This window comes from Macaca fascicularis, chromosome 10 (genome assembly GCF_037993035.2).
Source record: "Macaca fascicularis isolate 582-1 chromosome 10, T2T-MFA8v1.1".
Lineage (NCBI taxonomy): Eukaryota > Metazoa > Chordata > Mammalia > Primates > Cercopithecidae > Macaca > Macaca fascicularis.
This window is the reverse complement of record NC_088384.1, coordinates 89,575,681-89,602,603: the sequence shown is the minus strand read 5'-3', so window position 1 is coordinate 89,602,603 and position 26,923 is coordinate 89,575,681. Positions and strand designations below refer to the sequence as shown.

General features: G+C 41.1%; 1 protein-coding gene across 16 annotated transcripts in view; it reads right to left on the bottom strand.

The window, feature by feature from the left end:
* The window catches only part of CBFA2T2 (CBFA2/RUNX1 partner transcriptional co-repressor 2), a 160,242-nt gene that overhangs the window by 67,661 nt on the left and 65,658 nt on the right, over positions 1 to 26,923 (bottom strand). For 6 of the 16 annotated variants that reach the window (XM_045362767.2, XM_074005050.1, XM_074005049.1 and 3 more), the window contains exon 1: positions 19,468 to 19,815. The exons of the other annotated variants lie outside the window; for them this stretch is intronic. The gene's annotated coding sequence lies outside the window, so the exon portion shown is untranslated. Of the gene's footprint in view, positions 1 to 19,467; positions 19,816 to 26,923 lie in introns of those variants that run through there. 16 annotated transcript variants of the gene reach the window in all.

Here is a 26,923-nt window from a genome sequence, read left to right as displayed (position 1 = left end):
AAGAATATTTTAAAAGATGAGTAATCTTCAGAAATTAGGTAACAAAGAAAATGACACACATGACTGGGCGTAGTGGCTCATGCCTGTAATCCCAGCACTTTGAGAGGCCAAGGCAGGTGGATCACGAGATCATGAGTTTGAGACCCACCTGACCAACATGGTGAAACCCCACCTCTACTAACAATACAAAAATTAGCCAGGTGTGGGGGCGTGAGCCTGTAATCCCAGTTACTCAGGAGGCAGAGGCAGGAGAATCACTTGAACCTGGGAGGTGGAGGTTGCAGTGCACTGAGATCGCGCCACTGCACTCCAGCCTGGGCGACAAAGCAAGACTCCCTCTCAGAAAAAAAGGCGGCTCCATGGTGCTTCCAACAAAAATTTTTTAAAAAAAGAGAGAGAAAAAAAAATTAGCCAGGCATGGTGATGTGCACTTGTATTCCCAGCTACTCAGGAGGCTGAGGTGGGAGGCTCTCTTGAGCCTGGGAGGCAGAGGTTGTGGAGAGCTGCGATAGTGCACTCCAGCCTGGGCGACACAGTGAGACCTTGTCTCAAAAACAAAACAAAAACAAAAACAAAACAATCCAGTCATACAAAGGAAAGAACTACAGATGTACTAGTAATATAGATGAATCTCAAAAACACTATGCTAAGTGGGAGAAGTGGGACACAAAAGGCTACATAATGGGCTGGGTGCGGCGGCTCACGCCTATAATCCCAGCACCTTGAGAGTCTGAGGCAAGTGGATTGATTACTTGAGGTCAGGAATTTGAGACTAGACTGGCCAACATGGGGAAACCCCATCTCTACTAAAAATGCAAAAATTAGTCGGGCATACTCGGGAGGCTGAGGCAGGAGAATGGTGTGAACTCGGGAGGCGGAGCTTGCAGTGAGCTGAGATCACACCACTGCACTCTAGACTGGGCGATAGAGTGAGACTCCGTCTCAAAAAGGAAAAAAAAAAAAATTAGCCAGGCATGGGCATGATGGTGCACACCTGTGGTCCCAGCTGCTGAGGAGGCTGAGGCAGGAGGAGAATCACTTGAACCTGGGATGTGGAGGTTGCAGTGCACCGAGATCTCACCACTGCACTCCAGCCTGGGTGACAGAGCGAAACTTGTCTCAAGACAGGAGAGAGGCCGGGCGCGGTGGCTCAAGCCTGTAATCCCAGCACTTTGGGAGGCCGAGACGGGCGGATCACGAGGTCAGGAGATCGAGACCATCCTGGCTAACACGGTGAAACCCCGTCTCTACTAAAAAATACAAAAAAACTAGCCGGGCGCGGTGGCGGGCGCCTGTAGTCCCAACTACTCGGGAGGCTGAGGCAGGAGAATGGTGTGAACCCGGGAGGCGGAGCTTGCAGTGAGCTGAGATCCGGCCACTGCACTCCAGCCTGGGTGGCAGAGCGAGACTCCGTCTCAAAAAAAAAAAAAAAAAAAAAGACAGGAGAGAAAGAAGGAAAGAAAGAAGAAAAGAAAGAAGGAAAGGAGGAGGGATGGGACGGGACGGGACAGAACCAGGCTGGGGAGGGGACAGGGCAGGGAGAGGAGAGGAGGGGAGGGGAAGGGATGGGAGGGCAGGGCAGGGAAGACATATATACTCATTCCAATATTCATGATTCATGCTGTATGCTATGGCTTCAGGAAACTTTTTCATTAAAAAACAAACAGCAATGTTATCTGTACACTGCACATACGTCCTACCCAAATGGAGTCTAGGGGCTCCATTCCATTACCCAGGCTGGAATACAGTGGTGTGATCTCCACTCACTGTAGCCTTAACCTCTTGGGCTCAGGGTGATTCTCCCACTTTGGCCTCCTAGGTAGCTTGGGACTACAGGCACATACCACTACGCCTGGCTAATTTTTTGTGTATTTTGTAGAGACAGGGTATTGCCACACTGTACAGGCTGGTCTTGAACTGCTGGGCCCAAGTGATTCACCCATCTGGGCCTCCCAAAGTGCTGGAATTACAGGCATGAACCACCATGCCTGGTCCCTATCAAATTGTGATGCTGCTGCTATCAGCTGCTGTGTAATGAAGAATATCAAAAAATTTCTGTTCACATCACAAGGCCTGAAAAGCATCATTTGTCTATTTTTGTTTCAGAATAGGCCAACTTCGGCCACTTAGGTTGTAAGTCTCCTGAGAGTGGGGGCCATGTTCATCTTGATCACCACCATATTCCAAGTGCCAAGTCCAGTGGCCAGAACATAGTACATAGTACATATTGGCTTTATTTAGTAAGTTTATTAAGTAAAACCAACTATTAGATATTTCTTACTGAGTTACACAGAATGACCATGTTTTCATAATAATAGGCTACCAAAGTTAAAATACAGTTAGGACTTAACATTTAAAAATTTACATGCCTAAAATGTGTATTCCCAATTTTGTAAAAGCTTTTAAAATTCAAGAATATCTCTGCATTAGATTAAAAAAAGAAAAAAAGAGGCCGGGCGTGGTGGTTCATGCCCGTAATCCCAGCACTTTGGGAGGCCGAGGTGGGCAGATCAACTGAGGTCAGGAGTTCAAGACCAGCCTGACCAACATGGAGAAACCCCATCTCTACCAAAAAAACACAAAATTAGCCATACATGGTGGTGATGCCTGTAACCCCAGCTACGTGGGAGGCTGAGGCAGGAGAATCGCTTGAACCTGGGAGGCAGAGGTTGCAGTGAGCCAAGATCATGCCATTGCACTCCAGGCTGGGCAACAAGAGTAAAACTCCGTCTCAAATAAAAAATAAAAAAATAAAAACTTTTTTTTAAAAAGGTGAGACTGGCTGCAGTGAGAATGTCAGGATGGAGCAGAGGGAGCAATTCCACAAAGCCAGCTGAGCAAGGATGGTGGATCTTTTTTACATGTACCATTTCCTTCCATCAAAATTATAGGGCCGGGCATGGTGGCTCACACCTGTAATCCCAGCACTTTGGGAGGCAGACGCGGGCGGGCAGATCACCTGAGGTCAGGAGTTCGTGACCAGCCTGGCCAATATGGAGAAACCTTGTCTCTACTAAAAATATAAAAATTAGCTGGGTGTGGTGGTGTGTGTCTGTAATCCCAGCGGTGAGCTGAGACCATGCCATTGCACTCCAGCCTGGGCAACAAGAGAGAAACTCCATCTCAAAAAAAAAAAAAAAAAGAGAGAGAGAGAGAGACAGACAGACACCAAGATGTCTGTATAATAATGTTCAGGATACCGAAGAGCTAAAGCAATCTCAAAAAAGAAGAACAGGGCTGGAGGACGAACTACCAAACATAAAGTGATTTTTAATAAAGGTGTCAACTCAACTCAAATGGGAAAGAAAAGTCTATTTAGCAAATATTGCTGGAACTGGATGTCCAAATAGATACAAACTAACCTCAATCCTCTCACTCCATACAAAAAAATGGAGTGATGGGTTGTAAACTAATACCCCGGATCATAAAATTTCTACAAAAAGGAGAATATCCTTATGAGCTGGTGGTAAGCAAAAAAGCACAAACCATAAAATTTTTAAGACTGCTAAGTCAGACTTCATGAAAATTAAAGTTTTCTGCTCATCAAAAGACACCATGAAGAAAATGAACAGGCTGGGTGCAGTGGCTTATGTATGCATTCCCAATGCTTTGGGAGGCTGAGATGGGAGGACTGCTTGAGCCCAGAAGTTTGAGACCAGCCTGGGCAATACAGTGAGACCCCCATCTCCGAATTAAAAAAAAAAAATTGAATAAAAATTAAAAAATGAAGACCAGACATGGTGGTTTATGCCTATAATCAGAGCACTCCAGCCTGAGTGACAGAGAGAGACTCTTTTTTTTTTTTTTTAAGGCACTCAGTGGGTTGAACACTTAGTATCTGTGCGTGTTTATTATATATTTTTTAAATCATTGCAAAAGGATTCCACCACCCATTCCACTGCTCCCCTCTAAGAACAGATCCTACATGTAGATGTTATGGCATATTCTTAACATGTAGACATCACTCAGGCTATTTGTGTACACCACGTCTTTGTACAATAGCTTATGAAAGGATCTTTTTAAAGACTGTGAAGAGCCAGTTTATGCCATCTTTCAGATTTCCTGCAGTATTTCATCCTGAAGGTTGAGCTTGATAATCGGACCAGCACTCTTGCATCCTGACTGACCAGCATTCACTTCTAATCAATAACAGATGTGGGAATGGTGCCAGAGTGGGCCTTATGCCAAAGTAACAATTTTTCTCCTATTCAAGAGAAAATACCCTTCTTAAGCTCCCAAGTCATCCAAACAGAGAGAATGACATCTGGAAATACACTGCCATGTCATGTGGTTGGCCCCTTTGGATGACAGCTGTATGTACCACAAGCAGAGGGCTGTTGTGCTAGCTTTGTGGGACATCTCAGAGTATGGCAACTCTATACCTTATGACAGGGAGAAAGTGTTAAAAGCTCTAAGAGAAAAATAGTAGCAAATGGGTGCAAACGTAAGTTTACTTAAGAAAATTCCCTTAATTATGGTTCTTTCTACAAATCAATTGAAATCATTTTCTCATTTCCATATTAAACTTTAGGCCCAAATTCTCTATTTGCTCACAGCCTTAACTTATCAACTCCTTACCATTTTGGGGGGATCTATTCTTAAAAACCAAGGAAACTAATACTCAATGTAAATTAATTCAATCATATATAAATTGCCCTAGAAAAAATTTTAGAGGTGGAAAAATTTTAATTAGGTGTACCAATACTAAAGTAGTCAGCTGTAAAGGAAAAAATAAATATAAATATTAACAATTGATATTTTGATGTTATTTGTGACCAACTGACCACAAAGGAAAGCTGATTTAAGCCTTTCTTCAGGCTGGGTGCGGTGGCTCAAGCCTGTAATCCCAGCACTTTGGGAGGCCAAGACAGGCGGATCACAAGGTCAGGAGACCAAGACCATCCTGGCTAACACGGTGAAACCCCGTCTCTACTAAAAAATACAAAAACACTAGCCGGGCGAGGTGGCAGGCGCCTGTAGTCCCAGCTACTCTGGGAGGCTGAGGCAGGAGAATGGCGTAAACCCGGGAGGCGGAGCTTGCAGCGAGCAAGCTGTGAGCAAATAGAGAGTCTGGGCCTAAAATTTAATAAGATCCGGCCACTGTACTCCAGCCTGGGCGACAGAGCGAGACTCTGTCTCAAAATAAATAAATAAATAAATAAATAAATAAATAAATAAATAAATGCCTTTCTTCAGATGCCCAGGAACACCTTGTACACGTTCTCAATCCACATTGATAATGAAACAAGTTTTATATTTACCCAAGATTTGAGTAGGACAAGACTTTCTTGCTGGGAAGGATAAACACAAGTCAGGAAAGAATTATACTAGTAATAGCTACCATTATTCTCCATCTTTATGTATTCATTTAGAAATAACAAAATGCTTATTACACGCAAATAATGGTGCTAAAATATTTTCTTATTTAAATGACACTAAGACAATGGAAGTTACCATCGCCACTACCACTTTATTTAACCAGAAGTAACTCAGAGAAGTAAAAAAATTATGTCCCAAGTTATATGGCTAAGAAATGGCAGCTCTGCTGAGCTCCAGAGACCATACTATAACAAAATAAATAATGCAAAAAGAATTATTGTAGGACTCATGAAGTCTGCACATTGTGACCAAGAATTTAATAAGACACATTGACTACAGTTCAAAGAGACTTCACATTCTACTACATAGTTCCTGTCTTTCTTCACAAATATATGAACATAAATACACAGTGTATAGCTGAAGCACACCCTGGAGAAGTTAGAAAACTGAAGCATAGGAGCTGCTATGTAGGAGCCCATTTAAGTCAGAGAGGCTTCTGACAAAAAGCCCCACTGTCAAATAAATGAGCTTAAGGAGTGGCAATGGGGTACCTTAAGGAGTAAGAACAAACAAGCCACGATTTCAAAAATGTTGGCTCCACACCAAGATCACCCTTCTCTTCTTGGTATACCTCATCAAAATCAACAATCCAGAAAGTTCATTCCATCACTATTTTTAAAAATCCAGGTATATTAGAAAAATGGATAAATACTTAGTATAGGCACAAGTATAAAATGGTCAACAGCCGTCACTGCTTACTGAAATGATTAACAGTGACACTCTGAAAGATAACCAGGTACTCTGTGTTTTCCAAATAGACTGAAAGATGGAGGCAGAACAAAATCAACTAGAAAAACAATTTCTTTGGCAAACATTTCAGTGACACAATTAGCACCCACTCAATTCATTTATTATGGAGCACTCCATCTTTTTTTGGCATTAAACTAAAATTGGGACAGGGAAGATGGACTAAATGTGGCAATAAATAACAGAGAAAAGTAGCAGCTATAAGATCTCATAGACCACCCAGTACAGAATAAAACTCTCAGAGATGGAGCACACTTATACGCTTGGAATGGTTTAACTCATATTCTTCCAAACACTGTGATTCTTCACAAGTGTGAGCAGAAATACGGATGTGCTGTAGCAAAAATGTACAGCTGCATCCTGCAGATGTCGAGCTGTCAGCTCTGTGATCAGCAGCCATGCTGTCTGCCTTGCCGGCGCCCTCCTGGTGGCCGCCTCAGTCAGCACTCTGGGCTGTGCCCAGAAAATTGGGGGAGGTTATTCCTGTTGGGCAGCACCCTTTGCAATCAAGAGATGATTATCTGGGAACTGAAATGCTGATATGATGGTGATGTCTCAGTTTTCTCCTCTATAAAAATAAAAACACTACCAGCTGGCTTTTATTTCCTATCCCTGAGGGGCTGTTATTTGGATAAAAAGCTTTGAAAATTAAAAGCACCATGCAAATATAAGGCTATAGTATAGTGGAGACCGAATCCAAACAACATAAATGGAAGGTAGATGGGCACTCTGGCAGGGCAAGTATCCATCTCTGCCATCAGAGCAAACTCCTAAGTTCCAGTGTCTACTTTTATATTAAGATGAGACCTCTGCTAGACATTAAGCAGGCAGAAAGTCTACAAAACAGGCTGTGCTCTCCACCTGCAATGCCCTGCTTTCCCTGTCTCTAGCACTTTAGAAACTCCTACTTTAAGGTCTAACTCCAAGTCCTACCTGATACTCAAGTGCACCTTGACAGAAATAAATCCTCCCACATTTGGACTCTTAACAGCTCCTTATAAACATCTCTGTGATTTCATTTGTCATATTGTGCCACAGGTGATTTGTTTCTGTGCCTGTCTCTCTGTGAGTTCCTTGAGCTCTTCACTCTTACAACCATAGCTCCTAGTATAACACCTGCTAATTTGGTGAGATTTAGGCTTTTAGTGAAAGAGGAAAAAAAAAACCCTATTAAGAAAGACTCTATAACTCTTTCCTAATTCCTCTTAACTAACTACAATACAGTACAGAAAGGTTTCTATACCTTTTCTAGTAAGGCAGAACTTCCCAAGCTGTGTGTCAGCGACCAATGCCAGAGAGTTGTGAAGAATGATTATGAGTTTACTGAGATACTGATTTCCTCAGCCTGGGACAGCCAATCAGAACTTAACACTTTCTATGTAAGCTATGATGTGAAAAGAGGTTTGGAAGCATTATATAAATGTGAAGATTTAATCTTTTAAAATATTAGACTAATTTTAAAAAGCAGGATAAAGCACTTCACAAATTGTGACATTAATTAAGGCATCAAGAAAAAAAAATGACTAGAAATAATTGCTTCACCTACTGTTGACTAGAAAATAAGTGTTTCAGAACACTGGCATCAGGTAAAACAGCATATCCTGAAAGAGAAAAATAACACAGCTACCTCGCATAGCAGTCAGTCTGCGCAAACACCATATGGTTTGCTAATTTAATCAACAATCCCCAAATTTACTTTTTCATCCTGCAGATAAAATGAAAATGAAGTTGCTAGAAATATTTTAGAAATTATTTTGCCACTCCAAATGTCTAATAAAATACATACAGTACCGAAGCTTATTCATCCAGGCTCCCTTTGAAAGCACAAAAACGCTTTATCAGCCACATTTTTTTAAAGCACAAAAAACATTGGTCAGTTTAATCTTTTCATTTTAAATCTGTATTTTAAGACCAATCATTCTTCACATCACACAACCCAAATTCAAACCCTTTGCCCTTCTCCATTCCATCTACAAGAAACAAAGCTCAGACCTTCCCCATCTCTTGACTAGACTGATCATACTCATCTCAAAATACCCCCATGAAATTCTTTTGCCCAGAAGCCTCCATCTCAAAAAGCCAATGAAGTCACACTTCCCTGCTTAAAAAGAACACAACTTTATAAGAGTTTTTGTTTGTTTGCTTGGAGATGGAGTTTCATTCTTGTTTCTCAGGCTGGAGTGCAATGGCATGATTTCGGCTCACCGCAACCTCCGCCTCCCAGGTTCAAGCCATTCTCCTGCCTCAGCCACCGGAGTAGCTGGGATTACACGCATGTGCCACCACGCCCGGCTAATTTTGTATTTTTAGTAGAGACGGGGTTTCTCCATGTTGGTCAGGCTGGTCTGGAACTCCCAATCTCAGGTGATCCACCCGCCTCGGCCTTCCAAAGCGCTGGGATTACAGGCGTGAGCCACCGCGCTCGGCCTTTAAAGCAAATTGTTTCTAGGGAAGAGTATATTTCTCTGTTATTAAATTAGACCTCTATTAGAAATGAATGTTTCACACGCACCTTTCCATTTCCTTGCCAGGACCTGTATTTCTTTCAACCTTATTCCAGATTCACCTGGTAATTCACCTGGTGATCTGCTTATGCTTCAAAAGATGAATGCAACATCACAGGTACAGTCAGGATTGTGGTCCACAAAAACTACCATCCTCAATCTTCATCATAATATCTAGACAGGAACTGGTATGGTGGCTCTTGCCTGTAATCCCAGCACTTTGGGCAGCCAACATGGGAAGACTGCTTTAGCCTAGGAGTTTCAGACCCACCGGGCAACATGGCAAAACTCCACCTCTACAAAAAAAATAAGAAAAATTAGCCAGGTATGGTGGCAAACACCTCTAGTCCTAACTACTCGGGAGGCTGAGGTGGGACAACTACCTGAGCCCATGAAGTCAAGTCTGCTGTGAGCCATGATGGTACCACTGCACTCCAGCCTCGGTGAAGAGTTAAGACCCTGTCTCAAAATAATAATAATAGGGCGGGGTGTGGTGGCTCACACGTATAATCCTAGCACTTTGGGAGGGTGAGGTGGGAGGATCACGAGGTCAGGAGTTTGAGGCCAGCCTGGCCAATATGGTAGCGTGGTAGCTACCATAAAAAGCGTGGAGATTAAATTCTAGTAGAAAACACAGGCAGTAAAGATGATTAATAACTAATATATATGCAGCCTAAAATGTATGTTTATGTATATTTAAGATGTTTTATAATGTTACAAAAAATGAAAGTGCTAAGGAGAAAGGCAAAGAGTTTAAGGAGATCCAGGTTAGTTTGAGGAGGGTAGTTAAGGAGGGTCCCAACTGAAAGGTGATTATTTTAAGAATGTGAAGAGATGATGGATGTTGAGTACTGTATGTGACACATTGCTTCTCACTTTCTGAGTTGTTCTTCTTCTCCTTCTCCTTCTTCTTTTCTTTTGAGGTGGAGTCTCTCTCTGTCGCCCAGGCTGAAGTGCAGTGGCATGATCTTGGCTCACTGCAACCTCTGCCTCCCGGGTTCAAGCGATTCTTTTGCCTCAACCTCACAGCTAGCTGGGACTACAGGCACCCATCACCACGCCCGGCTAATTTTTTTTATATATGTTTAGTAGACACGGGGTTTCACCGTGTTAGCCAGGATGGTCTCGATCTCCTGACCTTGTGATCCACCTGCCTGGGCCTCCCAAAGTGCTGGGATTACAGGCGTGAGCCACTGCGCCCAACCATCTACCTATATTTTTATCTAAAACACTTGAGAGCAAGCTGGAAACATTACACTCTCTTATGCTTAAATATTTCAGTGTGTAATTGCTAAGAGTTAGGACATTTACTTACACAAGCACAGTATAATTACCAAAATTATTAACATTAATACCCTACCACCATCTAATTTACAGATATTATTATAAAATTTATGGGGGGTTTCCTCATATAAATGAGATTGGCAGATCACCTGAAGTCAGGAGTTCGGGACCAGCCAGGCCAACATGGCAAAACCCTGTCTCTACTAACAATGCAAAAATTAGCCAGGCATGGTGGTGGGCGCCTGTAGTCCCAGTTACTCTGGAGGCTGAGGCGGCAGAATCGCTTGAACCTGGGAGGCGGAGGTTACGGTGAGCCGGCATCGTGCCATTGCACTCCAGCCTGGGCAACACAGCAAGACTCCATCTCCAAAAAAAAAAAAAGGAAAAGAAAAGAAATCACCACTCCCAAGTGCTAATGGAAAATAACTGTCAACCTTTACACTCTAACCACATTTAACTATCATTCAAGTAAAGGTGAAATAAAGATATCTTCAGATCAGCAAAAAGAGTATACTACTTACAGATTCTCCAAGAATTATTAACAGACACACTTGGTAGAAAGGGAAATTAACCCAGAAGGGAAATTGTGATAAATATGCAATGTGACCAGATAATTCAATAAATATATTGGTAAACCTAAATTAATATCAGCTTTGAAAATAATGGTAACTATTATTTTGGCTGGGAGAGTAACACCCAAAATGGAAACAAAATCCTAGACAGCAGTAATATATTGAAAAAGTTACTCAATTTGAAGTGTTCTAAGACTTCTGTTAAAGAAAAAAATGGATATGTGTATTGACATTTTAGACTTTATGTCAAGTACACGTTAAAATTTTAAAAGCAATCATCAAAATAAGGAAAATGAAATATCTGCCTTTAACCCACTATTTTCACTTATCCAATTAAGAGTATCTATTGATTTGTGCATATGAAACGTGAGAAAATAGAATGAAGTTGTACATTAAAAAGAAACAAACCAAAAAAGTCAAAGAGCCTTAACATTTTTACTGAAGTGTTTGAAACTGACTCCGAAAAACAACAGAATTCCCAAGACAAATCACCAATTCTCTGTCCCTCCTCCAGACCCACTTAAAAGCTTTGTTGTTAGAGATGGTTCCCTTGGATGGAAAGGCAGGGAAACACTTTCATTCATTCTCCAAGATAAAGATGGAAATTAACATTTCTAGAAGGTCAATCACATACACACCAAGTCTGTTGTCCTCCCCTACTTTAGACATGAAGAACAGAGCCAGGACTGGGGAAAGGCAAGTGAGAAGCCTAGGGCCCAGACAAAGCACTTGTGGTTATTTGCCATGCTTCTCTCCTTGGGGAGACAGAAGCACAGTTTGCTTGTGGAAACCTCAGTTCACATTCACAGTGCAAGAAAACTTAGGGCTGGAATGAGAGAGGACAACTTAATAAAGCTTAAAGAGATAGACTGCAAACTCCTTTTACTATTCAACTTTGTTTCTCAGTATGTACAATGACAGAACGAAACAATCAGTAAGGCCACAGAAGGAAACCTCCATTCTTCCTAAGTACCAAAAAGAAGGGTTAACAGCACATGTACTCACCTCAAGACAATAACATCTATAGCAATACTGGTCAACATTCCTAACATGTACTAGCTCCAAACTTCAAATCAAAGTACACTTAATTTGGAGTCAGAGAAGGCTGTTTCAAATCTCAACTCTTCCCCTTTACTGACTTCTCTACCTTTCAATTTCTCCACTGCTTAAAACAAAGGAGCAGATTAAAAAGCTCCGAAAAAAACTCTTCAAATACTACAAATCCTAACCTATTCTAAATATAATCACACTGCTCTACCTGGAGGCTTGCCTTCATAGGAACTGTCAGGTAAAATGTTGGCTGCCAGAGGCTTTTCAAATTCTAGTATTTTTTTTGTTTGTTTGTTTATTTGTTTGTTTTTGAGATGGAGTCTCGCTCTTGTCACCCAGGCTGGAGTACAGTGGCATGATCTCGGCTCACTGCAAACTCTGCCTCCTGGGTTCAAGCAATTCTCCTGCCTCAGCCTCCCCAGTAGCTGGGATTACAGGCATGCACCACCACACCTGGCTAGATTTTTTTGTATTTTTAGTAGAGATGGGGCTTCACCATTTTGGCCAGGCCAGTCTCAAACTCCTGACTTCAGGTGATCCGCTCGCCTTGGCCTCCCAAACTGCTGGGATTACAGGTGTGAGCCCCTGTGCCCAGCCATTTGTTTTTGACATGAGGTCTGGCCATGTCGCCCAGGCTTGTCTTGAATGACTGGGCTCAAGTAATTCTCTTGCCTCAGCCTTCTGAGTACTTGAGACGACAGGCACACAACACAGGGCCTGGCTCTAGTACCTTTTTATACTCCAAAAGAAATAGAATATAAAGAAGAAAGCCAAAAAGACATTTATTCCAACAGAAATGGCCCTATGTTCCACAATTATGACAAAAGTTCTATGCAGCTAAGTTTAAAACATTGAAATTGTTACTTTAAATGTGCGAATTATTAAATAATTTAATTTAAAATGCTGTAAACTCAAGATTTTACTTTAAAACTAGGTTACACTGCTAAACTCTCAACAGGCAAAAGTCAGTGACCTCCCCCGTGATTTCCTGGGCTACTGACTTATAAAGGCCACCAAATACCCTTCACTGATGGGGTAGTGACTTTGTCAAGGTCACAATACAATTCATCAGGAGTCAGTAACAACTTTGGATTGTCCTTAAAATTCTATCTAGGGTTTGAAGCTGATAATTTATTACCTGTTTGAGATTACAATCTTGATTTAGAACAATAACCAAAATGGAACACTTAAGTTTGTTTACTGATGAAGGAAGAAAGAAGTCTAAAACATCGACCTTCTCATTGTGGTATTTATTTTAATGAGTAAACTAGAACAATTATTTGTGTAAACACCGAGAACAAACAACAAAATAATGCAAAATTAAAGCATTTAACAATGACTGCATGTTGTTTTCTCCCACAAAACATATTATCCTTCTAAACTAGGCCCCTTTCCTAACATACTGCCCACTGGATTAAATTTAACAAACCAAAAAGCAAGTGATGAAAATTTTTGTGTGCCCTACCCCCACCCTAGGGGCCTACTGGGCCATGATTTGCTTGAAAATTATGGGTGTGGCATGAAATATTAAAGCAGTGACTAAAATTTTCCATAAAATCCCATCCAAAGTCTAAAAGCTTTACTACTCAGAAACAGATTCATTTCCAGACATTTAAAAGATTTACTATTCCACTTATGATACTCTGGTGTTTCTACATTTAATATTTAGGGAGGAGGTGATGAGGGTAGGGAAAAGGGTGTAATTAGTTTTGCTTGTAAAACGTTCATCCCAGTTGTAGCGCCAACTGAGCTATATAGCCTATTGGGGGTCTAATAGATTTCAGGGTATTATAGTTTGAGTAATAGAGGTTGGGGTTGTGGTGGAAATCAATAAATGGCTACTACTTCTTTGCACAGACCCATATGGAAGTAATCAAGCGCAAGGGTGGCAGCTGGGGCCAATAACAGTCACCTGCAGTTGAGGGACATGGGGGTTTCAGATGGGTTTTTAATGCTAATTTCCTACAGAAACAATGAGCTAGAAAGAGCAGAGTAACAGACGAGGCCGGATGAAGAGAGACCAGCCAGAACAATGGCTGCACCTGGTGCTGGGAGCGGAGGGACAGAGCCGGCACGCGCCCGCCGGCAGCAGAGGACACATCTGTCACCCTCAAAGCAGCCCATCCCCCAGCTCTTCCAGCAGGGTAACTGATGAAAGGTCCCTAAACGCTAACAGCTTGCCACGCAGCAACAGGTTTGAGTTTTTAAAGACTGCCACATTCTCTACACGCACCCTTCTCTCATGACTAAGAATTAGTTCAGGAAGTGGGTTCCCTGTCAGTCTCAAGTGAGACAGTAAAAATATCCAAGACACTCATTTTAAGTAAATCTTTCAGTTATTGTGACTTCAATGTTTTGGGGGGACATGGAAAGAGAAATCTTATTGAGTGCTGATGCAGGAAGTATCATGCTAGTTTCTTTCTAATTAAATCCTTAGAACTCATTTTTTTCCCATTTTACAGTTGAGAAAACTGAGGCTTAGAGGTGAAGGTTAAATTAGCTTATGGTTACACAGCCTAACGTCAAAACCCACACACAATCTTTCACCGTCTTCTCTCCATCTGTCCAAACTACCACAATCAAATGAAAATACAACAGTCCCCGCCTTGTCTGCAGGAGATGTGTTCCAAGACCCCCAGTAGATGCCTGAAACCCCAGACAGTACCAAACCCTATATATACTATGTTTTCTCCTATACATATATACCTATGATAAAGTTTAATTTACAGGCTGGACGTGGTGGCTCATTCCTGTAATCCCAGCACTTTGGGAGGCCCAAGCAGGTAGATCACCTGAGGTCAGGCGTTTGAAACCAGCCAGGCCAACATGGTGAAACCCCATCTCTACTAAAAATACAAAACATTAGCGGGGCGTGGTGGCACATGACTGTAATCCCAGCTACTGGGGAGGCTGAGGCAGAAGAATTGCTGGAACCTGGGAGGCGGAGGTTGCTATGAGCTGAAATCACGCCATTGCACTCCAGCCTGGGCAACAAGAGTGAAGCTCCATTTCAAATTAAAAAAAAAAAAAAAGTTTAATTTACAAATTAGGCACAGTAAGAGATTAACAACAATAAATTATTATAACGATTATAATATACTATAATAAAAGTTATGTGAATGTGGTCTCTCTCTCAGAGTGTCTTACTGTACTGTAACACAAGTAACTGAAACCCTGGAAAGTGAAACTTCGACTAAGGGGAGACTACTGTACATACTCCATTTACTGCAGAGCTCCAACTATGAGAGACAACTGCAGATAGGATGTATACATATACAGAACTGCATCCCACCTTGCCAGGCATCTCTAACAAGCTGGTGAGGATTGAACAGTAACAGGATTTCCACGAGCTGTTGCTTTAAACAAAACACAAAGAGTTGCTTTTTCAGGTTTTGGCATGCTTTAGGAAAATTAAATCCATATGCATTTTAAATTTCCCAGCATCAATCTGTGTCATCATAAAGTTCTTAAAAGTCAAATACTGTTTGGAAAGTCCATCAGCCAGTGAAAATACAACCACCAGTTATAATACGTTGTTTTTCTGCAAGATACAACCACCACTAATTCCTTTATTTACTGACTTGAACTTGGAGGGAAAATTAAACAAACCACAGAGGCCATCATGGTAGAAACCTTTTAAATCACAGCTTCCTGGTATATAAATCACACATATAAAAGAGAAGATGGCTATGTATGCATAAAGGTAAGTATCTTAGAAGTAAACAACTGATCTTGGATTTGGAAAGACAGCAACAGCTAGACATACTTCAAAACATGGTAGAAATGAATACTATGTAATTATGCATTTAATAAAGTTTAATTTAAGGCTCCAGAAGAAAGGGAACGTTTCCATCCTGCCACTATGCTCCTTCCAAACATGAGAAGTCCACATCCTTCCTGTCCTTCTAAATTGTGATCAAATGCTACCTCCTTTAGGAAGGGTCTCTGATTCCCACAGTTGGTGCTAATTTTCAGGACTTACTACTTTTGTACTTTTTTTTTTTTTTTTTCTGAGACTGAGTCTTGCTCTGTCGCCCAAGATGGAGTGCAGTGGCTCGATCTTAGCTCACTGCAACTTCTGCCTCTTGGGTTCAGTTGATTCTTGTGCCTCAGCCTCCCGAGTAGCTGGGATTACAGGTGCATGTCACCACACCCAGCAAGGGTTTTGTCATGTTGGCCAGGCTGGTCTCGAACTCCTGACTTCAAGTGATCCACTCACCTCGGCCTCCCAAAGTGCTGGGATTACAGGTGTAAGCCACTGCGCCCAGCCACTTTTTGAACATTTTATCTCCTCTGTGAGATTTCACCTTTTTAAAAAAATCCCTTACCATATTATCACATACAACAGGCAATTCAAAATAACATTCGTCAAATGGGTGTCCTGGAAACGCAACACAATTCTAGTCTGAGCTCAGCCAGCAACCAGGAGGATATTGAACTCTGGGCTGGGGAAACTATTTGTCATCCCATTATCCTTCCCTCAACTTTCCTATTTTATCTATAAAAGAATGTGTTTGACTAAATTACCCAAAGGATCCTTTCCAATCCTAATATTGTCCATAGGTCATCTCTGGGGACTTATGAGCACTTCTAACACTGAGTAGCCTTACAATAACCATCAATGAACTGACCCAACCAATCTTTCGGATCCACTTGAATTTTTCCAGTTGTGTATTAAATATATTTGTTCACTCAAAAGTACTTTTTGATGTTCCCGCAAAGCCACTTAAATGTCATTATCCTCATCTCCAGTTTATTGGCATTACTGTATTATGTGCCTCCAGTCCAGCAAGGACCCTCGCTATGAAAAATCCTTGGGTCATTACTGGAAACCAATTTAGGAGAATTTCCTCATTTCATAGTAGTAAGCTTCTCATGATGTTTTCATAATCTTCAGAAAGAACCATGATTTTCTCCAGTATTCAACTCAAATGTATCTTGGTTATAACCTAAGTAGCAAGCAATACTCTCCTGAACTATCTGGTCCTAGCAGGACTTTTAATCACTCAACTTTATTTACAGTGAGTCAATCTTCACACACTAAAATACACATTATTTCTTATTATGTTTCTTGAAACTCTAGCATCCAAAGTATTCCTAGCATGGACATAGTCATATGAAATCCCCTTTTCAGGTCCTCTATAGTAGGCCCTATCCTACAGAAAAGCATTAAGTCCTTTTCTCCCCACTCATGTCTCCTAGGCTACAATGGAAAGTGTTTTCTCACTGAAGGAGTACCATGTGAATTCAGCATAAACACTATATCCTCTCAAGTATTCAGAAAAGTGCCAAAGATGCTTGCTGAACAATGCACCTATCAAAAGAGATGCCCCCAAATTTTTATGAAATCATTTTAGTCAATTTGGTATAAAAGAAAACTTGGAGCCAGGTGCGGTGGGCCACGCCTATAATCCCAGCACTCTGGGAGGCGGGCAGATCACGAGGTCAGGAGATCAAGACCATCCTGACTAACATGGTGAAACCCCGTCTCTACTAAAAATACAAAAAATTAGCCAGGTGTGGTGGTGGGTACCTGTAGTCCCAGCTACTAGGAAGGCTAAGGCAGAAGAATGGCATGAACCTGGGAGGCGGAGCTTGTAGTGAGCTGAGATTGCTGCACTGCAACAGTGCGAGACCCCGTCTCAAAAAAAAAAAAAAAAAAAAGAAAGAAAAAAAAAGAAACAAAGAAAAAGGAAAGAAAACTTGGGAAAACTTCCATTTTCAAAGTCTCCTTCAAGTCAGTGTGGTGGCTCATGCCTGTAATCCATCACTTTGGGAGGTCAAGGAGGCCCTACTGCTTGAAGCCAGGAGTCTGAGACAAGCCTGGGAAACACGGCAAAACCCCACCTGTATAAAAAATACCAAAATTAGCTGGGCATGGTGGTGCATGCGTGTGGTCCCAGCTACTCACGAGGCTGAGGTGGGAGGATCACTGGAGCCTGGAAGAGTCAAGGCTGCAGTGAGCCATGATCATGCTTCTGCATGCCAGACTGATCTCAAAAAAAGAAGAAAAGAGAAAAGAAAAGAAAAAAAGAGGGCCAGGTGCGATGGCTCATGCCTGTAATCCCAGCACTTTGGGAGGCTGAGGGGGGTGGATCACGAGTTCAGGAGTTCAAGACCAGCCTGACCAACATGTTAAAACCCATCTCTATTAAAAATACAAAAATTAGCCGGGCATGGTGACACACCTGTAATCCCAGCTACTCGGGAGGCTGAGGCAGGAGAATAGCTTGAACCTGGGAGGTGGAGGCTGCAGTGAGCCGAGATAGCGCCACTGCACTCTAGCCTGCACGACAGAGCAAGACTCCATTTCGGGGGAAAAAAAAAAAAAAAAAGAAAGAAAGAAAAAGAAAAAAGTCCCCTCCACCTCAATAAATCTGACTGTAAAATGGAAGGAAGAAATTGAACAGTACTATACTGTCCACTTAATTACTCAATTAATATAAATAAAGGCTGAAGAACTTTAAGGAATAAAAATATTTTTTAAAGTTTCTATTTGAGAAATAGTAGAATTTTTGCATGACTTGTAATATACAGGAGAAAAAAAAAAACAGATTTTTCCAGCGAGAGGTCTCAGAGTGAGGGGAACAATTTAAACAGTGTTGTCACAAAACAGTACAATTCAGTACCTCACTCCTGCTTGTTGACTTTTTCAAAGTTCTTCTGTTCTGGTATAGTTTGGCAAAGATAGCACAGAACATTTAGAATAGATGCAGACAATCTGAGAGATGAGTACAGCAAGAGGGAGGGTGCCCTGAAAACAAGAACTACAGGCCAGACCCATTCTTGCCCAAGAGTTGAAGTTAAAAATGCAAGGGGTTTAGGAACCTATCACAGCAAAAAAAGTGAACATCTAGAACTCTTGAAACTAACTTGTATGTTTTCTATGTGCCAGACAAATTTCCCCAATAATGAGTCAGGAATTACACAAAATAGAGATTCAAAGAGAATAGTGGCTTGCTTGGGATTACAGAACTAGTGAATAATGGCTATACAGTTTGTCTAACTCCCAAACTCATGTTCTTTCCATAGAATATGGAAAGGAGGCCTGGATTCAGAGGCCTCAAAAACATGAAGACAACGTATGGAAACAATAAGAAGCGGTGCAGTGGCTCATGCCTGTAATCCCAACACTTTGGGAGGCTGAGGCAGAAGGATCACTTGAGCCTAGGAGTTTAAGAGACTAGTCTGGGCAACACAGTGAGACCCATCTCTATTTCTTGTATATAAGAAATAGCAAAAATCTAAAACAGGCATCACAAACTAACAAGGACTACAGAACACAGTACGTAGTTATATGCACATGAATTTATTGCATCACAAAACTACCCCAAAATCATAATTCAAGTCAGATTCGTTGATGTTATTTATTTTATAGGTAGCAAGGAAATAGAAGAAAACAGCATAGGAGCAAAATCTAAATGAAAAACTGTTAGATATATCTAAAATGAAGAGATGCTGCTAGTTTTGCTTCAATCTCTTTTAGCTGTAATTTGCCTGCATATACTGAAATAAAATCTGACAATAGAAAAGAGTGTTTTATGAGCCATCTTTTTAACATGGCCTATTTGTATTATGCATACTAAAGGGGAAAAAAAATTTCCTCTAAACATCACAGAACAATCCAAAGTGGAAAACCTTACAGAAATATTTGTGGGACTACTTTTCTAGCTGTAGAATTCATATATTACATCTAATTATTAAGTAAACCTTGTGTTCAAAAAAGCATGACATTCAAATATAAAGTTGGCAACAGAAAAATAGAAGCATAAATAAAATGAAGCATTGAAACAAAACTGAGTAGAAAGGCTGAACTCTTGTATCAGATATCAAGAAACATTCATACCATTGTAATCTGACAGAAGTAAAAAGCTTTGAAAGGCAGAGAATTGTGCACTTTAACCCCCAGAACTAAATTAAAATGTACTTACGCCAAATGCCCAGATTATAAACAATCCAGATTCTTAAATACACCAAATTTATTTGAAATGATATTCAAAAGCTCCTCTTTTTCTCCTCCTAATCTTCAAAGCTCAATCGGAGACCAGCCTTCCTCCTCCTTTCATTAGCTGGACATGTGTCAGCTCTCTCACATCTGCGATTTCTCACTGACTAGAGCTGCCTGTCCCATTCCAGGGAAACACAGATGGATCCCAGATGGGAAGGTCCTGCCAAACAGACCAGCTCTTCACCTTGCCAGAATCCCCAGATACAGTCAGTCTCTCTCTTTTTCTCCCTTCCTCCTGCTTCCTCTCTCTCCACTCCCCTTCCAACCCTCCCTGTTACCAGGGCTCTTTGCCAGCTGATGTCACTAAGTACACACCTCCCAGTGGCTCCTGGCCAATCTGACATTAACTTGTTAAATACGTATAATTTGTTTATGGCTGACAATAACAGCAAGGATATTGTGAAAAACCTATCTGTGCAAGTCCCTAGTGGAATAACATGTAGAGACACACATAGACACACAGACTCACATTTGTGGGAACATTCAAATGTTTAGCAATTACCATTTAAAGTCCTATATACTGTCTGGTTTCTGCTATTGTTTAATAGCTTCTGCTTTTTGAGCCAGTTTTTAAATCCTACATATAACAAATTCCTTCTTAAAATAAATTATTAAAAATCTGTTTTGAACATGTAATTGGATGAAAAATATAAAGTTGCAAATTAATTTAGGGAATATAAACAGAAATGTATGTAAATGATTCACACAAGCTGCCTCTCAGATCCAGACTTGGTAGCACTGCAAAACTGGCACGTGATTAAAATAAGACAATGCAGGCAACATGGTTCTGATGCTGTAAAGATTATAAATGGAAGATGGGGACACAATGCAAAACTGTTTTAAAACAGAGCAAATATAAATGTCAGAAATAACATAGTATTTAACATTAAAATAACTGCTAATAAAAGTGTCAACAACGAGTAGCCAAAATAAAAAATATTTTAAGAACAATAACAATGAAAATCCAGACAGATGACAGAAACCTATAAGGTCAGAGTTTAATCCTTTATACCTCAAAGAGCTAGCATATAATAGCTGCTCAATTTCTGCTAAATAAAAATCGATGGTTGACAATTGATACCATACTATAGTTACACAAAATGTTACCACTGGGGCAAACTGGGTGAAGGGTCCAATGGACCTCCCTGTACATTTTTCATTATAACTTCCTGTGAATCTATATTTTAAAATAAAAAGTTAAAAGATTGTGGGTGGTGGTAGCCGAGTGCAGTGACTCACACCTGTAATCCCAACACTTTAGGAGACCAAGGCGGGCAGGTCGCTTGAGCTCAGGAGTTTGAGATCAGCCTGGGCAACATAGAGAGACCCCATCTTTAAAAAATAAAAGAAAGGCCAGGCACTGTGGCTCATGCCAGTAATCCCAGCACTTTTGGAGGCTGAGGCAGGCGGACCACAAGCTCAAGAGATCAAGACCATCCTGGCCAACACAGTGAAACCCTGTTTCTACTAAAAATATAAAAATTAGCCTGGCGTGGTGTGCGCCTGTAATCCCAGCTATTTGGGAGGCTGAGGCAGGAGAATCGCTTGAACCCGGGAGGCGGAAGTTGCAGTGAGCTGAGATCATGCCACCGCACTCAAGCCTAGCAACAGAACGAGAGACTCAGTCTGGGGGGGGGGGGGGAAGCAAAAGCAAAAAAAAGATGGTCAGGGGAAGTCGGGGGTCTCGGCTTCTTCCTGGGTCACATTACATGACACATATCCTATACTAAAATCTACATGAACACAGATTCAGCATGAAAGAGTCCCTGCATATATATATATAGTCAAACAGGTGTGGTTATAATTCTCTAACCCTTAACCTTCTACCATACTTGGGATGTATCTGCAATCTGTAAACAATATTTCTGTCATGACAATTTTTGACAAATAGGAAGGAAGGCTATTTCTGTCAAGGGCAACTTAATTACTAGGTTTTAGGGTTTCAGTTCATACCAGTGGTGGTGGTAATAATAGTAACAGCAGCAGGTTCAGTGTTCGTCATGTGTACTCACTAAGTGTCAGAGACTATTCTAATCCCCTGCATTGCCACCAAGGTCCTATATTAAAGGGCCGATAAGGTAGGTATTATTGTCTCAAAGTTATAGCTAAGGAAAGTAATATTCAAACAAGTCAATGCCACATAGCTTGTGTCAGCATCAGGTTGTCTGAATCCACAGCTAGAGCACTACACCCCACTGCTGACAAGAAAATGAATCCAAAGATGCTGCTGGCTGTCTTGGATCACTTGTTCTCAAGGAAGCCAGCTACCATATTGTGAAGACACTCAAGCAGTCCTAAGAGCCTTCCACATGGGGAGAGACTGAGATATCTTGCCAATAGCCGGTATCAAATTGCCCACAATGTAAGTAAGCCATCTTGACAGCAGACACCAAGCCACTACCATCGAACTAAGGCACCTCAGAATTATGACCCATACAAACCACATGAGATGATAAACACCGCTATTTAAAAAGGAAAAAAAGGTAGGTCTTTCACTTCCAGCACCCAGATTATGGATCCTAAATAGCATTTTCCAATAAAAGGAAGCAGAGCTCTTCAGGAAAACAGTCAACTCCAGGTATAGAGCAGAAAATGTACAAAACTTGTCATAACATAAAGCAATCAGGCTATCAATCACTTCTGGAGTTATGTCCCAAGGATGTAGAGACCGTTAATGTGAAGAGGCTCCCACTAAGAAAGATGGGGTAATTTGAGGAGCAATAAAAAATGACCACAATTGGGTCAGGAGCGTTGCATCACACCTGTAATCCCAGCACTTTGGGAGGCCGAGGCTGGTAGATCGCCTCAGGTCAGGAGTTCCAGACCAGCCTGGCCAACATAGTGAAACTCTATCTCTACTAAAAATACAAAAATTAGCCAGGCGTGCTGGCACACGCCTGTAGTTCCAGCTACTCAGGAGGCTGAGGCAGGAGAATCACTTGAGCCAGGGAGGCAGAGGTTGGAGTGAGCCAAGATTGAGCCATTATACTCCAGCCTGGGTGACACAGTGACACTACATCTCAAAAAAAAAAAAAAAAAAAAGGGAAAAAAAGAGTGCAATTGATTAAAACACAACAAAATGTTTAAATCATGAGTTCATAATAATACCTATTAAAAAAACTAAGTAATTACTTATCTTTTGGAGAATACTAAAGAACCAAACTCATTCTAAAATCTGGTGAATCAAGCATTTCATCTGTCTTTCCTATATGAACTGTACCTCTAGTTAAACAAATAGTTGGAGAAAACTGTTGGGTTCAATGTTCGTTATTTCAATGATGGGCTAACTAGGAGCACAAACCTCACCATTATGCAATATATCCATGTAACAAAGCTGCACATGTACCCAAATCTAAAATAAAATAAAATCAACTATTTCACCCCCACCAAATTGTTGGCGAAAATTGATCTCTATTGAAATAATCCAACTAATAAATGACAAAATAATATACCTGGAATATCATCATTTTGCAAATCCCTAATGAAAAAATGAATCTAATGATCATCAATTGCCACTATTTTAAAATGAGAGACCCCTGGAAATTAATATGCCTCCCAATGAAGCATGCTTGACGAAAAAAAAAGTCAAACAATATGATTGAGCAAATTTATAAAACATTGAGGGGACATAGGAACATGTTAAGGGCAAGATGATGATGCAATTAGCAAAGTCTAGAATGTGGAAAACTTTATAGTCCAAGCAATCCAGATTCTTAGGGGAAAAAAAGGGAGATGGAGGGAGTTAGGAGCAGAACCTATACATTAAAAGAGAAATAAGGGCCTGGCACGGCAGCTCACACCAATAATCCTTGCGCTTCGGGAGATTGAGGAGGATGTCTCACTTGAGGCTAGAAATTTTGAGACCAGCCTGGCCAACATGGTAAAACCTCCTCTCTACCAAAACCACAAAAATAAGCTGGGCAAGATGGTGCACTCCTGTAATCCCAGCTACTCCGGTGGCTGAGGCAGGATAATCGCTTGAACTTCGGAGGCAGAGGTTGCAGTGAGCCACGATCGCGCGACTGCACTCCAACCTGAGCGACAGAGTGAGACAGAGTACCCCCCAAAAAAGAAAGAGAAATTGAGGCCGGGTGTGGTGACCCACACTTATAATCCCAGCACTTTGGGAGGCTGAGGTGAGTGGATCACGAGGTCAGGAACTCGAGACCAGCCTGGCCAACATGGTGAAACCCCATCTCTACTAAAAATACAAAACTTAGCCAGGCATAGGGGCAGGCAACTGAAATCCCAGCTACTTGCGAGGCTGAGGCAGGAGAATCGCTTGAACCCAGCCAGGCGGAGGTTGCAGTGAGCCGAGATCATGCCACTAAACTTCAGCTTGGGTGACAGAGCAAGCCTTTGTCTCAAAAAAGAAAAAAAAAAAAAAAAGAGAGAGAGAGAGAGAAAAGACCTAAATGCAGCAGGGCACAGTGGTTCATGCCTGTAATCCCAACAATTTGAGAGGCCAAGATGGAAGGATCACATGAGGCCAGGAGTTTGAGACCAGCTTGGGCAACATACCAAGATCCCATCTCTATAAAAAAAAATCACAAAATTAGCCAGGCGTGTTGGGGCATGCCTGCAGTCCTAGCTACCTGAGAGGCTGAGGTGGGAGTACTGCTTGAGACCAGGAGTTTGAGGCTGCAGTGAACTATGATCCCATCACTGCACTTCAGCCTGGGTGACAGAGTGAGACCCTGTCTCTACTAAAAATACAAAAATTAGCCGGGAGTGGTGGCAGGCGCCTGTAATCCGAGCTACTCAGGAGGCTAACTCAGGAGAATCGCTTGAACCCAGCAGGCGGAGGTTGCAGTGAGCCAAGACCGTGCCATTGCACTCCTGCCTGGGCAACAGAGCAAGGCTCCATCTCAAAAAAAAAAAAAAAAACACAAAAGATTAAGCATGCCACACCTTGTGCAAGAAAGTAAGAGACTGCTCAAAAATGACAGGGGTATGTCAAAACAACACTAAAGCCAGTTAGAAGGAACTACCACTGGAATTGTGCAACAATTTAACCATCAAAATAAATAACGATAGTAATGGATTAGAGCATAATCCACTTTTTTTAATAAATCAAGTAAGAAAGGAAAGCATTCCTTCATTAGAATGCCAATGTGTAAATACAGAAACAATGATGGAATTGGAAAATTACCACTAGTAGGGTGCAGTTGCTCATGCCTATAATGCCAGCACTATGGGAGGCCAAGGTGGAAGAATCACTTGACACCAGGAGCTCAAAATCTGCTTGGGCAACATAGTGAGACCTTGTCTCTACAAAACGAAATTAAAAATTAAAAAAAAGAAAATCACCACTAGATGCTGAGACTACTAGTGAATAGAAAACTAATGAAACACAGGACAACTTCATCATCTCTAAATATACCCAACAAATTACTTATTAATCACGAAGAGGAAGGTAGTAATTTTGCAGTGGAGTAACCTGGCAGACGTGACCTTAATAAAATGACTAACCCATCACTAATATTGAGACACGATGATCATGTGCCTCCTTAAATGAAACACTAAGGAGAATACATCCGTTCTATAGTATTCCAGCCCAAAATTCATAACATTAATGTAATCATAAGGTAACAGCAACGAAACCCAAACTAAGTACCAAAACAACTGGTCTGTATTCAAAATTGGAATGGTCAAGAAAAGGAAAATATCAGGAGGGGAGAAGAGGAGGAAGACAGGCTGAGGAACTGTTTTAGAATAAGAAAAATTAAAGAGCTGCAGTGGCTCACACTTGTAATCCCAAAACTTCAGGAGGCCAAGGAAGGTGGCTTACTTAAAGTAAGGAGTTCGAGACCAGCCAGAGCAACATAGTGAGACTTCATCTCTACAAAAAGTAAAAAAATTAGCCAGGCATGATGGCATGCACCTATAGTCCCAAGTATTCAGGACGCTGAGGCTGGGGGATTGCCTGAGCCCAGGAGGTCAACACTGCAGTGAGCCATTATCGCACCACTGCATTCTAGCCTGAGCACCACAATGAGACTCTGTCTCTAAGAAAGAAGAAAAAATGAAAGGGGAAAGGCAAGGAAAAAAGAGACATGCCAGTTAAATTCAGTGTGTGATGACAGACTGAATTGGATTGAGGTATAACAGCTATAAAAGACATTACTGAAATAATTCATAAAATCTGAATACAGTCTGTGAATTAGGTTAACAGTATGGTATCATTATTACATTTTCTGATTTTGATAACTGCACTGTGGTTATGTAAGAGAATGCCTTTGATTTAAGGAAATATGTATTTAAATATTTAGGGATAAAAGGGCATATTTCCACTTTCAGAGTGGTTCAAGAAAAAAATTATACCTCCAAAATATACACAATGATAAAGCAATTGGAGCAAAATGTAAACAACTTACAGAAAGTTGCAAGAACTCCTAAGTATTTTACTGTATCCAGAAAGAAAAAAAACAAGAAGAAAAAGAAAAAAATCCCCATCCATGACAAGAAAGTGTGAAGACACCCTTGTGGGTATTAAGTGAACGTGTGTGTCAGTCCATGATCTAATGATCACATTCATGACAGTCTCTTCTTTGGTTTCTTACTCTGATGATGACAACTATATGCCATTTTGTTTTTTTTAATTGGGCAGTCATTAGGCTGAGACAGTTGGCTCCAGTGCCTAGTAAGCAAACTGAAGCCCAATGTAAACATAAAATGAAACTTAAGCTTAACCAATCAAAAACAAACCTCTAACTAGGAACTTTCCACTGGATCACATCCAAATAAGGCAAATGCCTAGCTGTAGCCAATCAAGTAACTCCTTTACTTTGCTACCGTGTTCAGCCTATAAAAGCCTGCTGCTAACGTAGAGCTCTCTGAACTACTTCTAGTTTTGAATGCTGCCTGAATCCTTTAATGCTCACCTTTAATTCTGCTAAATTTCTGTCTAAAGTTTTTATTTAAACAATTCTGAACATTATTTTAAGTTATTTTCTTCTGTAATATTCATTTTATACCTATAATGGGTTACTGCTTAAAGAGAAATATAAAAAACTCTGACATTCAATCTAAATTAATAGAAAACATAAAAATAATTCTACAAATACACTTGAGATGCAGACATCTGAGTGTGATTCATCAGATCAAATCTCTCATCTAGCACATAAAAATGATTCTAGACTTTCAAACAATGTTAAAAAAGAAAAACAGCCTGGTACAGTGGCTCACGCCTGTAACCCCAGCAATTTGGGAGACTGAAGTCACTCCACCTCACTCCAACCTGGACAACAAAAGCGAAACAGGGAGGGAAGAGAGGGAAGGAGGAAGGGAGGAAGGGAGGAAGGGAGGAAGGAAGGAAGGAGAAAAAGAAAAGAAAAAAGAAAAATTGGCCGAGTGCAGTGGCTCACTCCTGTAACCCC